General features: G+C 38.6%; 1 protein-coding gene across 12 annotated transcripts in view; it reads right to left on the reverse strand.

Moving 5' to 3' along the window:
* ZBTB20 (zinc finger and BTB domain containing 20) overlaps window positions 1-24,506 on the reverse strand; it is a 474,871-nt gene that overhangs the window by 441,549 nt on the left and 8,816 nt on the right. For 7 of the 12 annotated variants that reach the window (XM_041463812.1, XM_041463811.1, XM_041463804.1 and 4 more), the window contains exon 1: window positions 6,228-6,495. The exons of 2 other annotated variants lie outside the window; for them this stretch is intronic. The gene's annotated coding sequence lies outside the window, so the exon portion shown is untranslated. Of the gene's footprint in view, window positions 1-6,227; window positions 6,509-24,506 lie in introns of those variants that run through there. 3 more of the 12 variants (XM_041463806.1, XM_041463802.1, XM_041463805.1) reach the window with 2 other exon arrangements.

Below are 24,506 nucleotides of genomic sequence, written 5' to 3' on the forward strand. Positions count from 1 at the left end.
ATCCAAGGCTTTAACACTCTTCATCAGAAGACTTCTTTTGCTGTAAGTACCGCTCGTTGCAAGAGAGCTCAAAGCCATTCATTTGGCACAATTTTTGTCAGGCAGTGTCCCAGAGGGTGTGGCCCGGCCTCCTGGGAATAGCATTTGTTAGTTTTAGAGAACCAGCAGAGGGAGCACATCAGCAATTAAACATGGTTTTCTTGTGTTTGTGCCTAAACAATGAGATTTTTTTTTGTTGGCTTTTTTGTTGTTGTTTTGTTTTTATTCTCAGCATTCCTCTGTCTCTAATGCCTGTGACTCACTTAGCTCTCAGATTGCTGGGAGTTTAGGAGTCAGAGCCATGGAGAACAGCAGGCTCCACATCCAACCCACATAAAATGACAGTGGACACAAGCTTTTACCTAGTTGTCCTTCTTCACTTTCTCCCCATGTCAACCTCCATCTTACACATTCCTGACATCCTGCCCATGAAATCTTGTACAGCCACATGACAATTACTTTCACATTCCTGCACTGTGACCAGTAACTTTCTAGTCAGAAAGAGAGGCATATGGATCTCTAGGGAGGAAATAAAAATCAATAATTAACTTTCAGTCAGCTGAAAGGACAACTCTGAAGTCCACAACACAACTTTCCTAGTCCTACTTTTGTATCCTCAAGGGATTCATCACACAGCTATTGATGATCTTAGAAATAAGATATTAGAAAGCATGTCTTTTAGTTGAGAAGGAAGAAAGGAAAATCAGTAATTCTCATGCTGTATTTACCTCCAAATCAAATGACAGGCTATATCTGCTTGCATTTTTAGCTCTACCATAACCCCAAGATAAATTCACTCTGAAAGCGTAACATTAAGAGGTCATCTGTGGGTGTAACTTACAGAATGGCACCATGTCTGTCCTGCAAAGAACTTCCCATAGATGCTCTGCAGAGGGTTGGAAGCACTGCCTATTCAGGTTTCCTTTCTTCTTTGCTGTAGTTACGAACTGTAACTGTAGTTTTAATTCAAACTTTCATAACCATAGTTTGACAGTAGCTGAAAGATTCTGGAAAATCCTACAGATTCTGGCTCACCTCTGGTACTGTCATTTACACTTGTGCCAACTGGACATACAACGTTGCCTAGTGACCTGTGTCCACCCACTGCAGAAAAGCAAAAGGAAAGAACTACAACACAAGGTATTGAAGAAGGAAGTCCTACAGACGCTGCCAGGGTTTGATTAGGTAGGACTAGTTTGTGTTAGAGTCCCTATCTGCCATGAAAGATCTTGAGCAGCAGTGTCTGAGAACAGCAAGTACAGCACAAGCTACAAATGCACCCTCCATGAGGCTGGTGGGGCAGGTTGTCACTGATGGGATCGGGAGGCCATTCTTGGCATGAAAGGATTTTAGCCTTTGTTCTGGAATAGTCCATGGCCTTTCCTCCCATAGTGCCACCGACTGCCAACTCAGCCAGCAGCTCCCTTCTCTGAGAGGTGAACATCTGCCCCTTTAAACATCCTGGGACCCTCCACACTCATTTCACCAAAGCCAACAGCCAGCTGTGAGAAGAACTGTGGGGTTTTTTTCTTTAAAGACAGCTTTATCCCGTTAGCCCAATTTCCCTTTCCTGTATTCTATCTACCTCAAGATACGGTCTTCCCTGCACGGGGTAAAAGCTGAACTTCTTGCCTCTTGCAAACCTCAGGGATGTGTAGCAACCTGCCCCGCGGCACCGGCAGCCCTGGCTGCCCCAGCTGCTAAGGAAGAGGAGGTGGCACATGGCTCTGTGCCTCTGGTGACCATTTTACAAGACCCATCTGCAAACAGAACTCCTGCTAGTGCTGGGCAGTCAAAATGCCATCATAGCACACGATGGTGCTGGAGGATTAAGTACAGAAGTGTAAGAAAACATGAAAGACATAAGGAGTAGTCATTCTGAAATGCTCCGATTAGAGGAGAATTGAATCTGTGCCGTTAGAACTAAACATTAACTTTTATAATAAATACTAACCAAGAATATAGTCAACACTATCAAAGGAAAAACCACCTGGACAAAAGCCTTTGCCTTTATTTACTCCTCACTGAAAGTTTAATACAGCTGTGAAAATCTCTTCAAGTTAAAACGGTACAGATCTTACAAAAGGATCTCAAAATTTGGTATATGGTCAAACATTACTTTTCACCAAGACAAAACTGGCATTGATAAATTATTAAAAAGCCAAGTAATTTTTCACAGTTGATACTGTTTGTTTACTTTCTAAAATTTTCTTGGACCAAACTAACCAGAACAGTGAAGTCCATTTCACTGTGATTTGCCATCATTTTCTCTCTGCACTACAGTGTGAATGTCAGACCCTTCAGAGGGAACAAGTTATTCTTTAACAGTAACTATTTCCAGTGCATTGTTTCAGTTTAATTAAAAAAAAACACCAAAAAACAACAACAAGAAACTTTAAGACTTTTATAAAGGATTTGGATTTTCTAAAAGTTTTGTTAAAAAAAATATAAGTAATTTGAAGTTAAATTTCACTCTTTAAATTCCCATTAACATTTACGAATCTCTTTCAGCAGAAGCTCTTTACCATACAGATCGCAGTTTAAAGAAGTCCTATAAAAACAGACTGGAGTGAAACCAACTGAAATCTGTAAGGCCACAGCATGCCATCAATTTCTAAACAGAACTTCTATTCAAATTATTCTGCTTGAGACCTCATATGGTCTGCAAAAATGAGCAAGGTTTTCTTGAAATGATTTAAGTAACAATTTATCTAAGACTGTAATCTCTCTTGTACGGGATTTGTAAGCCATCCCACAGAATTTTCTAGCAGGGGACACTATTCGCTATATACATCAAAGTTTTATATAAATAATATTACATTTTTTTTTAATATTCTGCAGCTGTTTTCCCTTATGAATAAGCTGGGCCTATGCAGAAAATGTGAAAATAGGAAAACTGTGAGTAATATTTATAATAATGATATATTCATCTCAGGAAATTGCTACAACTGTCTTTATCAAAATAAACAAGATGGATATTTTTTCCTCCTTTAAGAGAAAAACAACATCCTCCACTATTAAAAATAATTTGACTTGGTATTTGTTTGGTATTTGGATTTAACTGTCTTATATCCCATTTTTGGTCCTGTTTTAAAAAAAACCCAAAACAAAACAAAACAAAAAAACCAAACAACAAAACAACAAAACGCCAGGACAAAAACATACACACAAAAACCCCAACAGCACTGCTTCTCGTCTCCCAGGAGTGAGAGCGGCACATACACACGCCATTCAGCCCAAAATTGCTCTAGCTACAGGGCATGGCAAGGCATGAAATAACTGCTCCAGAGCACTTCCTCATGTGGGTGTGTTAGATAACTGTCTGCTCCAACACTAAAATAAAGCACAGTGTGACCCAGCGAGCAGCGCCAGCCCTGCCCCGCACAGCTGCCCGGGCTGCGGGCAGGGGACCCCGGGCACCCCGCGCCACCAAACCTGGCTGCACCTCCCTGGCCAAGGGCTTTGGCATTCCCCGAGTTCTAGCTACATATGCTGGATTTAAGTTTACTCAGGCATACTTTACCCTTTGCTGCTGTATCCAGATTGCAAACGGACTTTGTGCTATTGAAAGAGCTAAGATTTGTTTTGTTTGGGGTTTTTGTTTGTTTGTTTTTTGGTTTGGTTTCTTTTTTTTTTTTTTTTTTTTTTTTATAAAAAATAGTTGGGGCTCAAGGAAAATTACATCCTCCTAGTGAAAAAGGTTTTACTATTAGAAAGAATTACCAGATAATGAAAAAATGTTTCTGCTACTGTGACTCTCTTTCTCTGCTTGAATTCTTCTTGCCTGGAGTTTTCATAAAATCAAGCAGTATCTTGTAGTCATTTTTAAAGCTTTTCAAAATGTTCAGATGAGCCTGGGCTTCTGCTAAAAGTACATGCACAAGGACCTGAGGACAGGACCATGTGCTCCCCTACAAAAAACCTGGACTGTTGAGGAACATACACCTGCACTGGTGCAGGAGAAAATGACAGGTGCCTGAAAACCCCTCACCCATCCCACCACGAGCAGGACGGCTGCAAACACTCCTGCTGCCTCACTCCAGGCTAAGCACCATCTATATGCACCAGCAAACCCACCTTTAAGACCCCTACATTTTTTTGACGTAACTTCAGCATCCCCTCTACCACTAATCTGAGTTTCAAAGCCTGAGATTCAAACTTTAGGAGAGGAGAAACGTACCTTGCTACAGTTAACAAGTCATTTAGAGCAACATACACATTTACAGTCTGTCAACAAAATATTAATTTAAAAGTTTGAATAAAAATAAGGAGGAAAAAAATAGTAAACGATAAATGTCACTCCCCAGCTAAGAAACGCGCCACCAAATTTTGGCATACTGATATATAAAACCTTGAAAAGTTTCACTCATGTTCTGGAAAAGCTGCTAATAAAATGGAGCAAGTAGTTTCTGTAGTTACAGTGCCAGTGAATAGATCTCCTGCTTTGGATTTCAATTAACTTAGTTTGTTCAGCGAGGAGGCACTTCTGTAGAAATGGGGACTCGTAAGTTAAAGGACAGCTAAAAAAAAACACCAAACAACAGCAAAAAAAACCTGTTGGCAGCAAAAGTTCTTTCTGGCTGCAAAATAATGGATTTTTAAGAAACATTTCAAAGGATTTGAAGGTTTTGGAGAATCTCCTAGGCAGTCTCAGGTGGGTGAGGGATATTGCATTATGGACTTCTTTGTGCTAAAAGGAAGGCCTAATGCATGTTTTGAAGAAGTCCGCCTCTTGCTATTAAATAAATAATTTTCTATTAAAAAAGGTGATTGTTACTGTTCAGAGACCTCCAGTGATCAGCGTCCATTTTATATAATTACTTAGGATTCTCCAGAACACTTTATGTAACTCACTTCCACTATCCCTTCTCTTTTTTCTTTTCTTTTTTCTCTTTTTTTTTGTAACCAGCAGAGTAGTAGTTTTACTCTCCAACAGAAATGACAAGAGCTCAGATGAAAAGACCATTTCAAATGGATCAGTTTAAGCAGTCTTTAGAACCCAGGATAAATCTGGGCTCCAAAAACTCGACAGTGCTAAATGGGCTATGAAATGCATCACAAATCTCTCCCCAGGAGAAAAAAAAAAAAAAAAGAAAAAAAATCTGAGACAAGCTTCGATGTTTGAAAACATAAATAAGCAGCATAATTGCCGAATGAAAAATGGTAAATAAATAGTTACTATTTCTGGACAAAATGGCTCGATAGATTTCATAATTTGCCACCACTGTAAAAAATATCTATTCCCTTCCCCCCTCCCTTCCCCGTCAGTACACACGGAAACACAAGCATAACCATGCATAAAGTGGGAGGGTGGGGGGCAGCCAAGGATACAAACTCCCTCTTAGAAAGTTTGAATTCTTATTAACCCAGTGATGCCTCCATAATGTTACATTAGATCAGCAACATAAAAGTTAGAATATATGTCTCCTTTCTTGCTAGCAAAGGAAACTGCAAAAACACTAATAATGAAAAATAGATGTTAAAAATATCCAGGAGGAAAAAGTACATGTACAAAAACCAAAATTAACCCACTCTGCCTCCACATCAAAACAGATAAACAGCAAAACCTCTGAATAAAAATCCTGTCAAGAAGAGTGGAACCTGCTTTCTCTTTTTTTGCTTTTATTTACTGTATGCCAGGCATGGACTTTAAACTTACAGCGTGCATATATATAGAAAACAAAGAACGAGAGTCACCGTTAACCCTGGTCACCGGCATTACAGTTAAAAGTCATTGGCAAATACTAATAAAGCCCCATTTAGCAGTAAATAAGGAAAACATGATATATGGACGGACAGATGGAACTGCATAAACAGAAAAGAAAAAGCAGGGAGACCCACAAACATACGGAGAGAGCTGTTTTAAAAGAGTGAAAGATATTGATTTACTTGGAACTAGTGTTGGAAAACAAACGTATTTGTTTCCTTTATGATTAAAAAAAAGTAATTAAAGTGAATCATAAGGGGGCACACCCTTAAATAAGTCGGGGTGGGGGGGGAACATTTGTAGAGGGTAAGGCCTTCTATAGATGTTCCGAATTTTAAGCTAGCAAATTGGTCTGGCAAACTTACATCTCTAAATTAAAAATCGAGGGGGGGCGGGGGGGGGGGGAAATAAAGAACTGGTGGTGGTTTAAGGAGAGCAGAGGCTTTATTCTTTTATGTTTTATAAAAGTTGACTGGCCTACCTTGTTCCCCAGTCCTCAGTTTGTCTCCTCATAGTCGCTGTCTCCCTGGAAGTACAGTGTGAGTGGTAATGACTGCCTGCCTCCCTAATGAGTCCATTTTCCTGCTCTTGATGTTGTGTATATACACACACTGCAACCTACCTTACAAACCACAGAGACGGGAAAGGGAGAGCGAGCGAGAGAGAGCGAGCGAGAGCGAGCGAGAGTGCGAGAGACAGGGAGAGCGAGCGAGGGAGAGAGAGAAAGGCGCACACAGACAAAGCCCTCCTCCCAGACAGCAGACAACCCTCCTTCCCCTATCTAGCAAAATACAACTCGGCTAATGCAGCAACAGGTTCAATACTGCCAGGCTGAGGCGGCGTAGCAAAGGTATACGGGGCTGAGCAGGATTGCTGGCAAATAAACACTTCGGTGCCGGCTGGCTCCACCTTTCTTATTTATGTTACAGGATGTTGGAATGCATTGTTTCAGACAGTCCATATGATTATCATAAATACATTTTTTGTGCATATTAGCATGGAGCGCCGAAACGTATCAGCCATTCTGCTCCGTAACCTTATAGCTCTAACACATGCAGGGAAGGTGTAAACATATCTCTTTTGACAGGCAGACTACACAAAGCCCACTGATGATTTTAAAGTCATGAGATCTTTCAAGAAAGACGCTCCTGGAGATAGGTTTCCCCAGACAATAGGGGAGCAGGGAAAATTGATCTTGATGAGGAAGAAGTCTTCCTAAGAGACTGCTCGGTAAACAATTGAAAAGAGAGGGCTATTCTCCCCAGCATTCTCTCCTTTCAAAAAATATATATTGGGAAGCTTCTGCCCCTACAGCTATAATAATGTGCTGTGCTTATGTCTGAACAGGTGCAATGCATATAGTACATGGTGTTACAAGGACAGAAATAAATCTCTCAAGTAAAAAAACATTTTCCCAGTTGCAAACAGGCCAAGGTTATTTAAAATACAGGTCTAATCTGAAGAATGTTCTCCCCACTCCCTATATATTTTTGCTGGGGGGAGGAGAGAGGACGGACGGGTGGTGGAAGGTGCGAAGGAGAAGCAAAGATAGGAGAAACAATACATGTTACCATTTACTATATTTTTATTTTTACAATATTCTGTCACATCTGAGGAAGATGTATGCTGCTTCTAAAATAATTTTCACTCAGCTCTGCTTCTCATCACGCATAAAACTTACACTGTCACAAAAATTCTATTTATTTTAATGACAACTACAGACATGTCAAAATAGGAAAACCAGGGAAAAAAACCATTTTGCACCTGTATTTCATCCTTGGAAAATGTTCTCCAAGAACTTTATGCATAGGGTATTTTTTAGATGGAGACACTAGGTCCAAAAAAAAAATAAAAAAAAAAAAATTAAGTGATATTACCAAGGTGTAGGGTATTTTTTAGATGGAGATACTAGGTCCAAAAAAAAAAAATAAAAAAAAATTAAGTGATATTACCAAGGTTATGCTGTAAATCAGTAGGAAAACAAATGAGAACTCAAATCTCCTGAAGCAAATCAGACTTTTCCTGAAGTAACTCATACCCACCTAAAAGTTAAGTATCCTGCCTAAGCCAGTTGAGTAGGCTCCCTCTATTGTCAGTGGAGAGACAGGCACCTCCCAAACGCAATCCATCCCAGCTTTCTCTGTCTCCCCACTAAAGAGGGAGCCTACACAACTAGATTAGGCTAAGCAGCTAGCTTGTAGTTGGCTAAATTAAGTAAAATGAATCTTACTTTTGATATAAAGCTCTATTACAACATCCTGCTTCCCAAACTACATTTTTATTATCACATTTATTATTAGACAATATATGCCTAAATTGTAGTGATGGAAAAGGGAGAGCCTGCTGACTAAAAGAGACAGGTAAACTCCCTAGATTCATGGATTTGTACCCTCAGGCTGGCTGGATATTCATGATTCACAGAGTCTTTATAATATTAACCAGCCTGGTGACTGGTGAATTTGATTAGTTTTGTTCACTGGTACACATTTTTGTATTTCGCTTATAAACATTCTGGTTTTATCCAGATGTACAGTAAATACAGAAGGATTAAGTAATTTATTTCAAAAGGTTAATTTTCATTAGTTTTTTCATCAAAACACAGCCTCTCTTACCTTAGGGTAAAATATGAAGAGTAAAAAGCTCTAATAGATGACTTAGTTCAACTCTTTCTGCAATATTTAGCTACGTACACACCTGGCATATGTAGAGGCAGCTCTCCAGGTTACTCTAAATATATATTACAAAAGTTTAGTCATATTACATATTTTCTTCTCTGGACTTTATGACCATAATCACCTTATTGAAGGGTATGTAAGGTCAGGAAAGCAGAAGGGGCATTTGTAGACTTTGCTTCTAACTGTGGTAACTCGATCTGGCTGTGTAAGTACCAATTGAGCAGTCATTGCCTCAGTTTTTCCATCTGTAAAACAGACTCAACTGTAGTTCCATGAGTAGATGGTACTGTAAATATGTGAAGAGTCTTCCCATCTCGGCCTGGCATCTCTCAGAGTTTTATGATGGCAAATATTATGGGAAAAAAATAAATACTTTGTCAAGGGGACTTGTATCAAAGCCAGCTGATGAAAATCACGAGTTTTCATATCCTCATATTCAGTTCAAATAATAGGAATAGTCTCTGAAATTTAAAATTTAAAAACCAGGTCTACACCAAAATGAGGATATCAGATGTGAGAAGTTCTTAGCAGCCTGGAATATATGACCCCAACTAACATTAATTCCTTTGTCCTACCAATCTTACACATACAAATCTGAAGAGATATTTAAAATGTACCAACTTTGCATAAAAAAACAGACTTGATCCCTTCAAATTTAAGACATTCAGATTGAAATCTGTGTACTGAGTCAGAAACACTAAACTTTGAAAAATGTTCAGACTTGCAATTGATCCAGATTCAAAACCTGTCAATTGGAAGGCGCCTAGATCCATAACTTTTCTCTTAACTTTCTAGAGATGTCATATATGCACCTGAGACAGGGTAACAGGCCAAATTTCCTCATGTTTTGAGGAAGTCTGAATCTCAGTAAGAACACTAGAACTGAGCCCAGTTCTATGCACTTAGAACAAAGCTTAGGGCCAGACCCAAACTGGAACCCAAAGCCACCCCTTCCAAAGTTGCATGGGGTTTGTGTACTCACAGAACTATAGACCTAAACCAAACACTTTCAAACCTCAGGACTGTTGGAAAGCAAATATGGAGTAGATTCCAACTTAAGCTAGTTTTGGCCTTCAATCAGAAATTAATCAAATTAACCATAATCTTAATAAAATCCAAATATATGTTTGACCTGAATGAAAAAACCCACAAGATGTGATTTGCACAACTGGTTCCTTGCCTGAAAGTCTTTCCTAGACTTAGATCCTAACCATCAATGACTCGATTCTGGGTTGTCTTATTAATAATTTAGTCCATCTAAACAATTTTTTAAAAAATCCTGAGTGGTGTGGTTTGAATGGAGAATCCTGATTTAATGTTTTGCCAACAAAAAAACTGCCCATTTGCTTGATTCAAAATGCTCAATGAAAGCTTGCTCACCAGCACACCACAATCCTGTGGGCCTGCAGTTCCTCCTCTCCATTACATGAGGAGGTCAATGGCTATGCACTCGGATCATTTGCAAGAAGCAGAAGGTGTGGCTGCTGGCAGCTTTCAGCTCTGTCACAGGACTGGACATAGACCTGCTGTGTGACAGTGAGGACCTGCATGGCAGTCACACAGCCTGGTCATGCAGCACAGGCAAGCAAGCCTTGTCATGTGCCAGCATCGTACATCTCCCACGGCACAGACCCCAAATTTTGGTTAGGTCACACATGGTATCACCGCATGAGAAAGAGGCTGGAACAGAGGGCTCCCGGCTGGCTTAGTAAAATTCTGCATTATCCATCCTGAATGCAAGAACAAGCAATGCTGGTCTACCCAGTAGATGATACTCCTGCCTTTCTTTTCCTGCAAACTTGCCTTCTCAGTTCAGAATTAGTTTCTACCAACTGTCATTAGGGAGGCAAAAGAGCCCTAACCCCTCTAGCAAAGCCTCCAAAGGAATGAAAAAACAAATTACTAGCACCATAAAGGCAGGTAAAAGATTGGCGTGTTTGGTGCAGCTGGAGCACCCATCTCCAGTTCTGCCAGAGAGCTGCAGAGCCCCAATTTTTAGTAGTAAGGGGAAGATAGGGAAAACCAGAGTGCCCACCGGAACTGTGAAATACTTTGTTGCAAATGACAAGATTCTGGATGATGGACTGAGAGGGAAGGAAGGTACTTCAGTGCCAAATAACATATTCTAGACTGCTCTAGTCTCTCCTCTCCACTTTATGTCTCCAGGCACACCAACATGCTAAGTTTAGACACATCGTGTTGGCAGCCAAAACTGGAAAAGGAGTCACAGCATCATGTAAACATGTCTGAGGATAAGAGCTACTTCCTTAAGGAAAAAAAAAAAAAATTAAAAAAAAAAAAACCAGCCTCTTAGCAGATACCTAAGGGTTGATTTTCAAATACTGAAGAAATTTAAGTAAGACTGACTCCATGAACTGGTTGGGTACCTTGCCTATCTCTCTGACGGGCTAAAACACTGATTTTGATGTACTTCACATATTTGCCCGACGACATTTCCATTAAAACCTTCAGGGAGCTCTGCATTACCAGAATCCCAGGAACTGCTCCTAGAAACCAGGCTGGTTTAACACCATACTACTGTGAAAAATCTCAGGCAAGCTTCCATGACAGTTTTGTTTCAGGTGGTACAGGCAGGACCTAGAAACAGTCACAGCAACATGTCTGAACTTGATTGCTTCCACTCTGTCCTCTTAACCACATCCACAGGTCTCTGAGACTCCCCTGGTGTATCACACCGTCTTGTTGCCAGCCCAACAGGATTGGTGATTCACATGTCTCTACTGGTGTCCTGCAGTGTCCCTGCAACTTTGTGCAAATGTAATGAGAGAGATGCCAATTAAAAAAGCTCAAGAGTCCTGCAGTGTGCCAGGCTGATTCAAATTAGATACCTGTATGAAATGATTAAAAATAGGGTTTTTAAACCTGAAGATAACAGGAGGACAGTATGTTTGATTTACATCAGCAGGGGCCAACGAAAAACGTAGAAGGACCACACAAAGCTCTTTATTCCTGCAGATTTGCTTGTGATGATGCTGAGGACAGAAAAGGGGAAATACAGTGCACTTCTGGTGCCTTTCAACATGCAAAGAATCTCAATTGTTCTCCCTCTCAGCAGTCACTACTTAGTGCCAGACCTCCAAATAAGTAATACTTTCCTTTAATATAGCGACTTTGGTCCATCATACCATATTTCAGGTGCATGTAATCATAAACAAATCAAATCTCACAACTTCTTTTGCCAACAAAACTACTGTCATTCTCATTTTACAGACAGAAAAAAAAATGGAGAAAGTTAATCACCCTTTTGAGAACAGCAAGTGAAATTGGGATGTTAGTCTTTCCTGATCAGAAGTTCAGTCTATGTTGCCTCTATGGATCAGTCACTCAGACAGCCCAGCTGATTGACAAGACTGGGATGCACTTACTGAACCAGAACTGGCTTTTCTATTGTTTTGTTTTGGTTTGGTTTTGTTTTTTAATCTCAGAATGTCCTGAATAATAAACCAGATGTAAAGCTGACATGTCTCCAACAATTTAAATAGATTTGTGTAAATCTATGTGCAAGTAGTGTGTACCAAATACCCACTTTCCTTTGTGATGATACTACCTGTACTTCAATGGAGGAACACTTTGCATAATGACTGTTCCCCTAGGCCACCTTGCATTAAGGCTGCAAAATGGTGTTTCTATTGCATAATCATCCCATGTCATACATTTCTCTAATGCTGTGTTGGGCAAATGTTACTGCTACATCAGTAAATTGTGAGAGCAAGACCTCACAACTTAACAAATTTTGTCCCAGCAAGGCCAATCCCTTGCATTTACATTCATCAACACTGGTGTGTATCAATCACCACCTACAGGGGCTGAGAGTCCTCATCGACTCCAGAAGACAGTATCATACCAACATATCACTTTCCAATTCAAAAACCAAAACCATACAAAAAGCCTTTAGACATACATGAACACAAACTTGGGATGCCCATGTGTTACTAGCTTTCTGTCCTGGAAAGCTAATTTAGCTTTCTGTGTAGACTGTGTTCCAATTATTTAACTCCTAACAAGGTTCAGTTATCTGTAGCCTTGGCTATACATATATGTTCATCCTCTGCACTTACAGGGCGCTGGGATATTACCTTTATTTGCATGGCCAGGCCACTAGTGACCAATTTAGCTGTTCAGCTAACATGCCAGGCCCTCATGCAAGCTGGGGAGTCACAATGAAGTCAGATCTTATTACATAGCCCATTGCGTTGTAGGGGGTGCACCCTCTATTATATAACTATACAGTTCCCAAAGGTTACCTCTAATTCCAGTATAGAGACATGTTGCAGTTCAGCCAACATTTAAGGAGTAGAAATTTGATAAATTACTTATGAAAATCCACACTGAATCCATCCCAAACTGAACAACAAATAGTGAAAAGTAGTTTTACCACATGAAAGGAGCTTTGGTAACAAACAAATCAGGATGCACATTCATCACTCTCTTCTGCCAGATAACCAGGATAACCAGGAAAGATTTCTATTTTTGCCAGAGAAAGTTAAGGAGCATGCAGACTATTGATTGCTGTCATAATGATTTCAGAAGTGAAAAATCTGAAGCTCAAGGTGGCCGGCACTTCTACTTTTACCTTGTTTAAATAGTAGGGGAAAAAAGTGCCAACAAACCAACACAAACTTCTGCAACTCTAGTGATTGTCATAGCAGCTGAGATGCACTAAGTTTATCATGAATGACGATCTGATCTAGATGGGGGAAATAAGTGAGACACATCACTAGCAATATTTTGGAAGCTGTTATTTTATCCTCTGGGTGCAACTGAATATTTTCATAAGCCTATCAGCATGAATCCATTCTACCTGGAAAATATTTATGTCAGCATTTTCAAAGATGCTACTCATTCAAGAGGTAATTATCTCCTAGTTTACAATATCACATCTGAGAATACTGTCCCCCAAATGAATAGCCATTTCTGGAAAAAATAAAAACAAAAATTTAATGTAAGTGTATCAGAGGTATGAAGATTGAAATTTCATACTAGAACATCTATTGACTGTATATGAAGTGGACAAAAACTTCTCTACCAAAAAAACCAACAAAGAGTGTTGAAATTTCAAACATTCAAAAATTCTTCAGTAGGCTCTAAAAGTTATGTGATTGTCTTAAAAGCCAGGGATTTTTTTTAGAATCTCTGTTATGATCAGTAGCATTTTTAAAGCTTTTTTATGCAATTATGAAAACTAGAAATTTCATTATGTATTTTCTTAAAGCTAAGGATGCATGACCAAAAAAAAATCATAGTAAGTACAATAATGCTGTAATATTTGAAAGAAGCAATACTAAGTGGCATTATTAATCTGAGTAGTACTTCACCATGACATGACATCCCTTCAATGGATGTAGGATGATTTTCCTCAAATACAGTCATACAGTGAGAAAGTTCCTCTATAAGATTTTTCTCCATGTACTCACAAGGTTAAACCAATGCTTTTACCAGGCAAACTGAAGTTGTAAGTTACTGAAAAGTCTGGACTTTCACTCAAACCTTTTTGGCTTGTTTCTCGCTTTGAAGCGGTTCAGCCCCACATTTCACCATGGCATCCAGTGTCAGCTGGCCCAAATTCCTGCTAAGTCCCTGCACTTAGTGTTTCTGGATATGCACCCCTAGAATCCCACTGCCAGCTAACAGAAAACACAAAGCCCAGGGACTCAGGGGCATTTAGGCCACATGGCTCTGACCTGTGAGTACAAAAAAGTGCCTGATTCTGTTTCAGGACTAACTAAATATTGTGAGTCCATTCAGTAAAGTAATGGAAATTAGTAAAACATCAAGCAAAGGTTTATCTTTGATAGCCTCAGAAGCCCACTCCAATAGCAAACAACTGCTGAGCCTTGTATCAAACACACAGTGAATACTAGTAAGGATGTAACCTTTTTGCTAAAATCAGTGCCACCAACTATAGGTGAAGAAGTCTCACACTCACAAACCTTGATTATGTGTAGACCACCTCAGGATTATTTTTGTGTGTGTATATGGGCAGGATTTTTCACCTTTGAAACATTTAATCAAAGATCTTTCTGAATAATAAAGAACCAAGATGCACTAGATGTAACAAAGAAAAGGAATGTCCTGGTCTCTTTTTTTTTTTCTTTTCTTTTTTTTCTTTTTATTTTTTTCTTTATGTAAGCTAAGCTCTATTACAAAAACTAGACTGGGTCCAATTAGTCCTTTAGTTTTAGCCTGAAAGAGAATATTTTTTGATAAAGTGAACACAGTTTGCTCACCTGTTTTAAAGGACACATTTAGAGGTGCATTTCTTTTCCTGAAGTATTAATTGAAGTTCATTTTGAAAGGAATAGATGAGAGTTTATTATTTAAAGCCAAAGAAATTAAAAGCAAAAAGTTGTAATACCTGAAAATTAAACCTCTTATTAAGGTCTTATTTTACACAAGAACAGAGATAAGAACCTTTCTCTCAATCAAACCTGTCAAAAATTGGAAGATCTAGCAAGGTTAGTGGTGGTGTAAGTCTGACAGAAATGAGCTTTGGTATCCTATAGACTAACAACTCTTTTATTTTGCCTGTGTTTGAACAAAAGGGCCTTTCATTAGAGAACTAGAATGTACAGAACAAGGTGACATAATATTTTCAAAACGATATAATAGTAACAAAGTGTACCAACTTCAATGCCACTCTTCAGTCAGGTTTTGTAACAAGCCCAAGTCAGATACTATTTTATGGACAAAGGGCTCCTCTTCTATAACTTTCTTTGCAAATATTAGCTAGGACTGTAAGATTTTGTATTGCTACCAGGATTATCTATGATTATATAATGAGAGATCCCCTTTGTAATATCTGTGCAATTAGGCATAATTAAGTTTGTCAGAGGAACGTTAATTTCCTGATTTTTGAGTAAATAAAGAATCAATGTTAACATTGCACTAATCAGTACTAACTAACACTTAATTTGTTTTGTTTCAAAGTCAGAGGTCACATTGTGAAACCATTTGATAATATGCAACAAAAAAACTCAGCAAAATAAACAGAAGTTGGAACAAAGATAACTTTATATTAACTGGTACTTTGCTGTCCTACTGTTCCATTTGTTGAGTTGTCCTGAAGCCAACAAAATATTGGTAAGAATCAGGATACAAATATGACTTTAAGTAGTCTCTGTTGTAGTCTCAGAATGCATCGACATTTGTTTTTAACACACTGTGATAATATCACAGATGTTAGAACCATAAATGCCAATATACCTTTACGCTTTCTGTTTCAGAAACAAAGGTAGTACTGCTACAGCTACATGGAATTCTCACCAGCTTCAGGAAATCATTCGAGGGCCAGGCACCAAGCAAGGGAAGAAAATCATGTCTGATAGAAACCCCACATAAATGTTGAGCTATACATCACACATCCATCCAACTGAGTAAGCAAATGAGTTTCAGCCTGAAATTCCTAGGGGTTCCCAGAATAAAGCTGCAATGTACCATAAAAATTCACTGGGAATTCTCAGATATGGGATTATGGGGGCAAACTGTGAGCAAGCTGTTAATGGTTACCTGGTGCAGCACAGCTATTCTCAGTCATGAGAGCTGAGACTGCCTGTTTAGGCACCATGTGCAGCTCATGTAAGCATCTTTAAAACAGGTATGAGAAAAGTAGCCACGGGGTTGTAATGAAGAGAATTTATGGGGCATTACTCTCCTACATTGCTGTTTCAACATAAACAGTACTCTGAGCTCCAAGTATCAAAATGTGACAATGCTGAAGGTCTATGTAACATTATTATCTCTTCTTTTTCCTGCCTTATTTCTTGAGGAAAAAAAAAAACCAACCAAAATGCAGTAAAGCAGTAAATAGTTTCTACATTGAAATGACTGACAATAGTCTTCAGAGTCAACACTGCTTGACACATCCAAGAATTCTTGTATTAGGAGACTGACTGGAAACAAACAAGTGTCAGCTCACATCTAATGCAATCTTTAATTAGAACCTCACAGTCAGGCAGACTACAAGCTTTTTACATCCTAAATTAAAGCTGTAATTTTGGAGTACAAGAAGTCAACCACCAGGGAACAAAAGCACCAGTTCACCATACTGCTAAAAGTCAACTCAGTCTGACCTCTGTTTCAAAATATGAAGATAAGTGATAAACTACATCATTTTCTGGATCAGACAAGATGTAACAATTGCTATGAATTTTTAGTGTTAGGTACTTAATGATGCTGTAAGTTCTTTGGCATAACTACAGGCTACTCCTCTGAGAAAAGTTATGTGCAAGACAAATAAAGCCCAAAAATCTGACTTACAAGTTCTATCCACATTCATGTTACACCATCCACAGGTCTCAAAGCTTAGCATTATCCATCCCAATCTACAACAAGAGTTCACTTTCAGAGGTGTAAGAATACTTGCTTCACAACAGCTCAAAGGTGTTCAAATCCCTGCTAGACACTAACACTTCATTCCATTCATTTTAATGGAAAATAGATGTCCAAATTCCCAAAGACAGCCCTTTTACCACTGGGCCTAAAGAAGGAGATTACTTGAAAATATCTTTTTATCACAAGAGAAGACAGGAAAAAAAATTCCAATTAAAATTGATGGAATTGATGGAAGAATGAAAGCCATCAAGGAACAAGACAGGCAAAATGGGGAATAAAATAAGGGAAAAAGTGCATAAAGTTATCTCAGTCTCCTCAAGGAGTAAAAAAAAAATACTTCCTACTAGAGTAAAAGAAGATGCTTCAAGTTTGTTTTCTAACTGCTAAAAAGAAGTGTAGATTAAAGACTAGGAAGCCAATTGAAAACTGGGGCAAAGGCAGACCATAAAGCTGGAAGTAAAACATTGTACCATGAATTACTCAATTGTCACAATGAAATGGTCAGAAATTACTCAAGTGTTTCAGACGTAGCCATAAGCACCCCTAACATCACAGGTTTTACTTTGAACTGAAATCCTTCTACTCAAAAAAAAAAAAAAAAATCCAACTACTTGGGTTAAAAAAGTATTTCCTACAGCAGTCTTTAGGCTTATCATGGAAATCTGCACCCATCTGGGATAGGCAGTGGATTGTGGCAGGTAATTTAAAAAGTACAGTAAAACAGCATGGCTCAGTTGCAGCCTTTACCCTGCTCCTCTTAGCACCTTCATTCTCCAACTCCTCCCTGCTAACTCAGCCTTTCAGTCCTCACTCCTCTCACGTGCACTCAAGATTAGATCAAGTCCTGGGAATTTCTAAGCAGAGCTCTGGGCCTAAGACCATCCCTGTGGGGACAGGGAAGGACTTGATGGATAAAGAGCCAACCATCCCACGCAGTTACCACTCCACACATTTCTCCCACTGTGGCCATGCTCTCAACCCACAGAAAGCTTCTTGGAATTTCCTGTGGTACCCAATACGTCCTTCTCACTCTTAAAGCAGTATATGCACTTCCATCTTTGAGAAAATGTCAATAAACAGTTTAAATCGTTACTTGTAAAACTGATAGCTGGATTTTCATTTAGGAGAACTACACCTAAGATTGCACAGAGAGGGTAATCATAGCATCATAGAATGGTTTGGGTTGGAAGGGACCTTAAAGATCATCCAGTTCCAACCCCCTGCCTTGGGCAGGGACATCTTTCACTGGAGCAGGTTGTTCAAAGCCTCATCCAACCTGGCCTTGCACACTACTGGCACATGGATGCACACTACTTTGCAGCTGTGACAGAGACTGAAAAAACAAACAAACAAAAATACCCAGAGGCAAGAAAAGGCAATGAACTATTGAGAACCACTAAATATGATAAATATGAACAAAAGCAGCACAAACTGTATGGTACTGGTAAATTAGCATATTTTTCTTTTTTTGGCAACTGAAAGCATCTGAGTTGCACAGGCTTTTGGAGGGGTGCTCCGTCTCCCATGTAAACACCAAACCAAAATTCACACAGATGTGAGTAAGACAAAGCCCTGAAAGACAAAGCTAGAGGTGTTTCAAAAGAAGAAATACATTTAACCAAAGATGGCCTGCTCAGCCCCTCACAACAGATCCAGGGAAGATGTTATAACATTTTGCTGCAGGGGTTGCTTATATATAGTTTGGCAAAGAGTCAATGAGTCATTTACCTATATTTACAATGTCAGATACAGAAACAATCCAGTGCTGACTATTCAGGATCTGACACTTGGAAATGTTTACATGAAAATAACAAAGAATAGGAAGAAGTGATGCGCGAAAAATCAGGCTCTATTTTCTATCTGCAAATGAGAAATTTAAACATTCTAAGACTCAACAGGAAAGTGACACAAAGTAAAGCAGTCCTGTCCCTCTTAAAAGACAGCAAAAAACATAAACTCTTGCCTTCCTGCTTACATGGGGAATAACACTTTCAGGGCCTGATGAGAGAGATGCTGCTAGTCAATGGAATAATTTTTCAAACTATGCTAAAAAAAGAGTAATAAACCAAGTTTTGAACATGATCATACAATACTTCTAGTATCTAAAAACGTCCATTAAGTAATCTGAGTATTCTATAACAAGTCTAACAAAAGCCAGCACTCTCTCACAGGTTTTCCATCCTAACTGTTAAATCCAGACTGCAGGCTTCTTGCTCTACTGTTAATTTTAAAGATACCAATATTACAAACTGGAGCTTAATGGTTAAGACACGTAAAAATATTCATTTATCTGACTTCAAGAGAAGTTGGAGAAAACAACAAGTGTATGCATGTACCAAAGTAACAAAACCCAAGATAATTCTTTAACAGTTATAGTGTAGGCATTGTCAAAATTGTTCAAGAAGTTAGGATGACTTCATATCCATCTCAAAAAATGCAGATAATTCATTTTTGTAGACTCTTCAAGATGAGATGTTCTTTTAAGTGAAACTACTGAAGCAGGACTCTGATGAGTTTCATGATCCTAAAAATGAGATGTTTTAATGCTGTCATTATCATTATTAAACGTAGCTGCAATGATGATTTAAATCTGTGTTCCAAATCTCCTAGATGCTCTTAAACATTAGACACCTTTGTGTCTTGAAGACCCAGAAAGAAGCTTACCAGCTGATTATGCTGTAAAGAAAATCTCTGCTTAACAAGACAGATGCAACCTTATTTTGTCTTAATGATGTTGCCTTCAGTGGAACACAAAAGGAGCAACTGATAGCAATGATTGAAACATTTCTTTTAGAGACTTGTAAATTCAGCTGTCCACTACAAGAATTTCCAAAAGACGAAACAGGAGGATAATAAAAGAAAAAGTAACAGCATTGAACAGTGACATTAGTGCAGGTTGGCTATCTGAACATGACAAGTGATCTCCTAATGACCCCAAGTTTACAGACAATGAAATATATGTCTTTGTATGCTGCTATTAAAAAATGAAAATCACAGATACTGGTGCAGTGTTACCAAAGATATCATCCAGCAACGAGAAATGCATGAGAAAGATGTCTTTGCTATTTGGTTAGACAGTAAAAAAAAATTGAAACAAGAATGTTTAAAACTATTTCTTCTGCTTCTGATATATGGCTGCTCAGTGCTGTATTTCAGCCACACTATGTGAAAAAGTAATGGCCAAACTCTCCCAAACCTGTACTACAGAGCCTAAAGACAAATCTGCTATTACCAGCAGGCTGGATAACCCCAGTGGAAAAGGGTAACCTGAGTGAAAAAGCGCCCCTGGTTCCCAGAGACACTCAGTGTTCCTCTCAGGAACACGTGATTCTGCATTTGCATCAACAAGTGTCTTGAAATTTGCACTGAGAACAAGAAGGACTTTGATCAAAAAATAGCACACATTTTTCTCTGCAAGGAACTTTACAGAGAGGTACTAAATTTACAAAAGCAGTTGAAGGAGGTTTCAGAGGGACTTGACAGATTACAGGCTGATGACACTACCATTACAGCCTCAGTGGAAATGTGGTTTGATCTAATTAACAACAAAGAACTAGAACCACTGAAGAACAAAATTAAAAAATTATTCAAAGACTCTTGGAAGCTTTCCATTTCATAGCCACCAGGATGGATTTGAAACACAGACGGATGGGATTAAACCCAGGATAAGACACCACTGAACATATTCCAGCTATCTCCAACATTGTAAGATTAAAAACTGAAGATACATATTTTGCCCTCAATATGTGATTAAAAAATTGATTTGATTGAACACAATTAATTTTATCATGCAGGTGGAAAATACAGATGTTAAATTAGGGCAGACAAGATGGCTGAACTTAGAAATGCTGGATTTTAGAACAGATGCATTGCTGTCCAGCCAACTCAGCATCACTTTTTACACATTTTTAGTTTATTCATATCGCCTTCATTGAAACTGTGTAACAGCATAGGTGCTAAAATCAAAGAATCTAGTGAAGCGCACCAATATGCAGAGTTAGATATAAAGCCTCATAGACCTAAATTTTTTCACAAACTACAGACACTGTGAAGATGTTCTTGTTTTTAAGTAGAGAATCACACACTTTGCATTTTAGGTAACGTGTCTTTTTGTCTTCAAGGGATAAATACACCCATAAAATATACCACATCATTTGTGTGTGCTGTTTCAGTGGATAATATACTGCATTTGAGTGTTTCCTCCAATAGGCTGTTGCAGAAAAAAAACTCAAAAAAGTCATGCTGGGGAGAAAAATTCAACTTTGATACATTGGCTGCTGTTTCCACATACAAGTTTTCTCTCCACACCCAACACAGAACACATACCTCAGCTGAACAATTGTGAGCATATGTTAGCTATGCCAATATCCTGTGGAAAGCAACAAAAGGCTTTAACTTATTTTTAACTGAGAGAATCACATAACTACGGAAGATTTTCCTTGAGAATTTCAAGTCAAGTTGGGATTACTGTACTTCCCTCTTTGGGAAGTTGTATGATTATTAATCTTATAATTAAAAAAGTAGAAGTTAATGAGGAAACATGTTCACATCAGATGGTTTACGGGTCTATTAATACTAAAAGCGTATTGGAAAAAAAAAGGGGGAAAAGGAAAAACCCATTGTGTAATCCAGTTCTGATGAAATGCTGGACAATTTTGAGACTGATAAAGTGAGTCACTGCCAACTGACTCAGCATGACAACGGGAGTTCATTGTTGCCTTCGGACTGAAGGAAGCAAGAACGCAGTTGGTTTGAACCGGATTTGTTCTTTCACTAAAATGTGCTATTCCCACCATCTTCTTCTCCTCCTTTCACATCTTCCATCAGACCCTATGGTGTCTCCAGTACACACTGCATTTATTAAGCCCTGCAGTATTCAGCTAGCATTGGATACAACACACATTAAGCCCTCAGATGCTGCATGTTACAAAATTAACTTAAAAGGCTGGAATGCAGCTCCATTTTTAAGTCCCAGTATATTTATATTTCACATATGGTTTTCGCTAGGCTATTCACAGGGGGGACTATAAAGCATCTCAACATGTGAGGTACTCTTGTAAACCTCACCGTGTCCTCAGTTGCACTTACTGTCCTCAGGCATGGGGGATGTTGTACTGGAAGCATTAATATGTATATACGTGCTGCTTTTTACATCCACATTTCCTTCTGCTCGTAGGTTTGGCAACAGCAGGATGGCTGAATTCAACTCAAAAAATGGAATTCCTGTTTGTCTCCAAGGCTTTCCAAAGATTAACTTCTGCCAGTCACTGCAACTTCCCCCCAGCACCCTCTGAAGTTAACAAAACAAAGAGCACTCAGCAGCTCCCACGGGGCTCGGGACCCTTCAGGGTCTGGGCAACAGAACTGAACAAAGTGTACTGCCTCCAACCTTGAGATCTCTCAGTTATATCAGACGATTTCCTCTAATATTGCAATGAAGTGGATTTACATTATGAACGTACACAAAGGCTCACCTGTTGCACAACATTGCATGGAGTGCACAGGGTAATGTTACAAAATCTGGTTTGTGGCTCTTTACCTTCTCCACACCACCATTCGCTATTTTCTGCTTTTCCAATTAAAGCTGCTTCTCCTGAAGTCTCAAACAGTCATGTCTTGAGGTTTTTTACAAAGGATTATTAGAGTCTTAGAAGTCTACTGATTTTACTGTAGTTTAGAAAAGACTCTCAGAAATAAAATCAAATTATTTTTTAAAAGAAACAAGCAACAGAAAAGGTCTACACTTGTTCCAGCAGCTAAAGCATATCCAGCTATTACAATTTTTTAAAATGCATATTTTGCCAAAGGGAACTATGCCACATCAAAAATTGTCATGCCAGGTGAGAAAAACTCAGAACTGAAGGGTAAGATAATCTGAAGGGTAATCAGCAAATATGGATTATATCTAACTTGAAGGTAGATAACTGGACAGGTGACTTGAACTAAGTCAGTCAACATCTCTAACTATGAGTTTATCCAGTGCAGGAGGCTACTAATGCTTTCCTATTTCAGAAGGGTATCTTAAAGCTTAATTAATTGCTCATAAAGAACTCAGATTCTCAGATGAGAAGCATCAGAAAACACCAAAGTATTATTAATCTCAGGTGCCAAAGAATTATCCTGCTCTTGCATGGATTAGGTCTGAAATATTTGTAATTTCTATGATAGCAATATCTCCAGTACAGTTTGCAAATGATGAGAGTTATCCAAGTAAAATAAATGCCTGGCCATCAGAGTAAACAAAGACATCATTTTACGAGTCCAATCTAAATTATAGAGATAATCAATATGAGAATAGCAGTGCCCACAATGAAACCTGTATTAATTATGAAGAGAGTTTATGAAAGAAATTAATCATTATTATGGAGTTCGCTGTAGGAATTTAATAGCATGAGCCAATTCTACATGACTCTTATGATGCTTGAGGTCAAATATGCTGAGTTTGAAATAAACTTTAATCTACTCTGAACTAACTTTGTATAAAAAAAGAAAGCTTCTCATAAGTTCCACTGTACTGCCCAAAATAATAAATCTATTCTACCCCATAAGTGTGTGTGGTCTGATATGCCATCCTGAAAATAGATTCTAATGCCTCTCTTCCCTCTCTTTTCTTTTGTTTAGATTGCTGCTATAGGAAAATTATATACACTGATTTCAAGAGAAAATTTGATATGGGAGTCAAGCAATATATTTTTAAGCTTACTTTGTTGGCTTTTTTTTTTTTTTCCCTTAAGTAACCACTCTTCCAAAACAAACAGAGAAATGTTTATGGAAATAAAGAAACAAATTATAACAATTTTAGGTAGCATACCACAGTCAAATAAATACCATTTTCTAATAAAACAAACTGGGAGAAAGCCTAGTTGAACTTAACCCATAGTAACCATGAAAGCAGCTCAAGGGACTTTCTGTTCCAGAATCAGAACCATTCTTGAGAGCTAAAGATGCATATCCTTTGATGAGCTTCAGATTCCCTTTTGTAGGATTATAAATTCTTCTATGACTGCAAGTGTTGAAAATGCTCAATGTGGGCTTAATTTCACCTCCAGTCAAGTCAAGTCCCAGTTATGTTCAAAGGGAGAAGAGTGAAACTGATGCTGAGAGCATTTGAAAGGCCTGTACTTTGTATTTATTTGTTTTTGTGAAGTTCATCTTACACAAAGTAAAAGAAGGAAGACATAATTAATACCCGATCTCACTGATGTGAAGTGCACACATGGCAAGAAGTCCATGGATCAGAAGTAGGCAGGGAATTCTCGGGGGGGTGGTCTCTTGTTTGGGGTGCTTCTGAGCTTATGAGTTTGTGTGTGTGTTTGTGAGGGGAAGGAAACCAAACCACTGGGATACAGCCAAGATGTAGGGGTTGACTACCCCTCCATGTGCACTGGGAGATGCAGCAGTAGCGTCTTCTTTCTTTTGCAAAATATGGAATTACCCATTTTGGAGACTCCTAATAATGTATGCAAAGCTCACAATATGATCAGTAATTAGGTGTGCAACAGGAAGAACAAACCCTTAAAATTTAGCAAGAACACTCTCCAATTAAAAGAGTCAAAAACAGCTAAGTGTGACTATTTCTCTGAGCTTGCTTTGTTGATGCTGTAGGATTTCTTTGTAGTTGTACAATTCTGCTTGCTAAAATTCTCTTGGCAACTACAGACTTCCTTACTTCTGATCTCATCACACACAGATGGCTCAGGCTTGTAAAATATTATTAGGGGACGTGTTGGAGT

The sequence above is a fragment of the Pyrgilauda ruficollis genome, unplaced genomic scaffold (assembly GCF_017590135.1).
Source record: "Pyrgilauda ruficollis isolate IOZ18807 unplaced genomic scaffold, ASM1759013v1 scaffold17, whole genome shotgun sequence".
NCBI classification, from domain to species: Eukaryota; Metazoa; Chordata; class Aves; order Passeriformes; family Passeridae; genus Pyrgilauda; species Pyrgilauda ruficollis.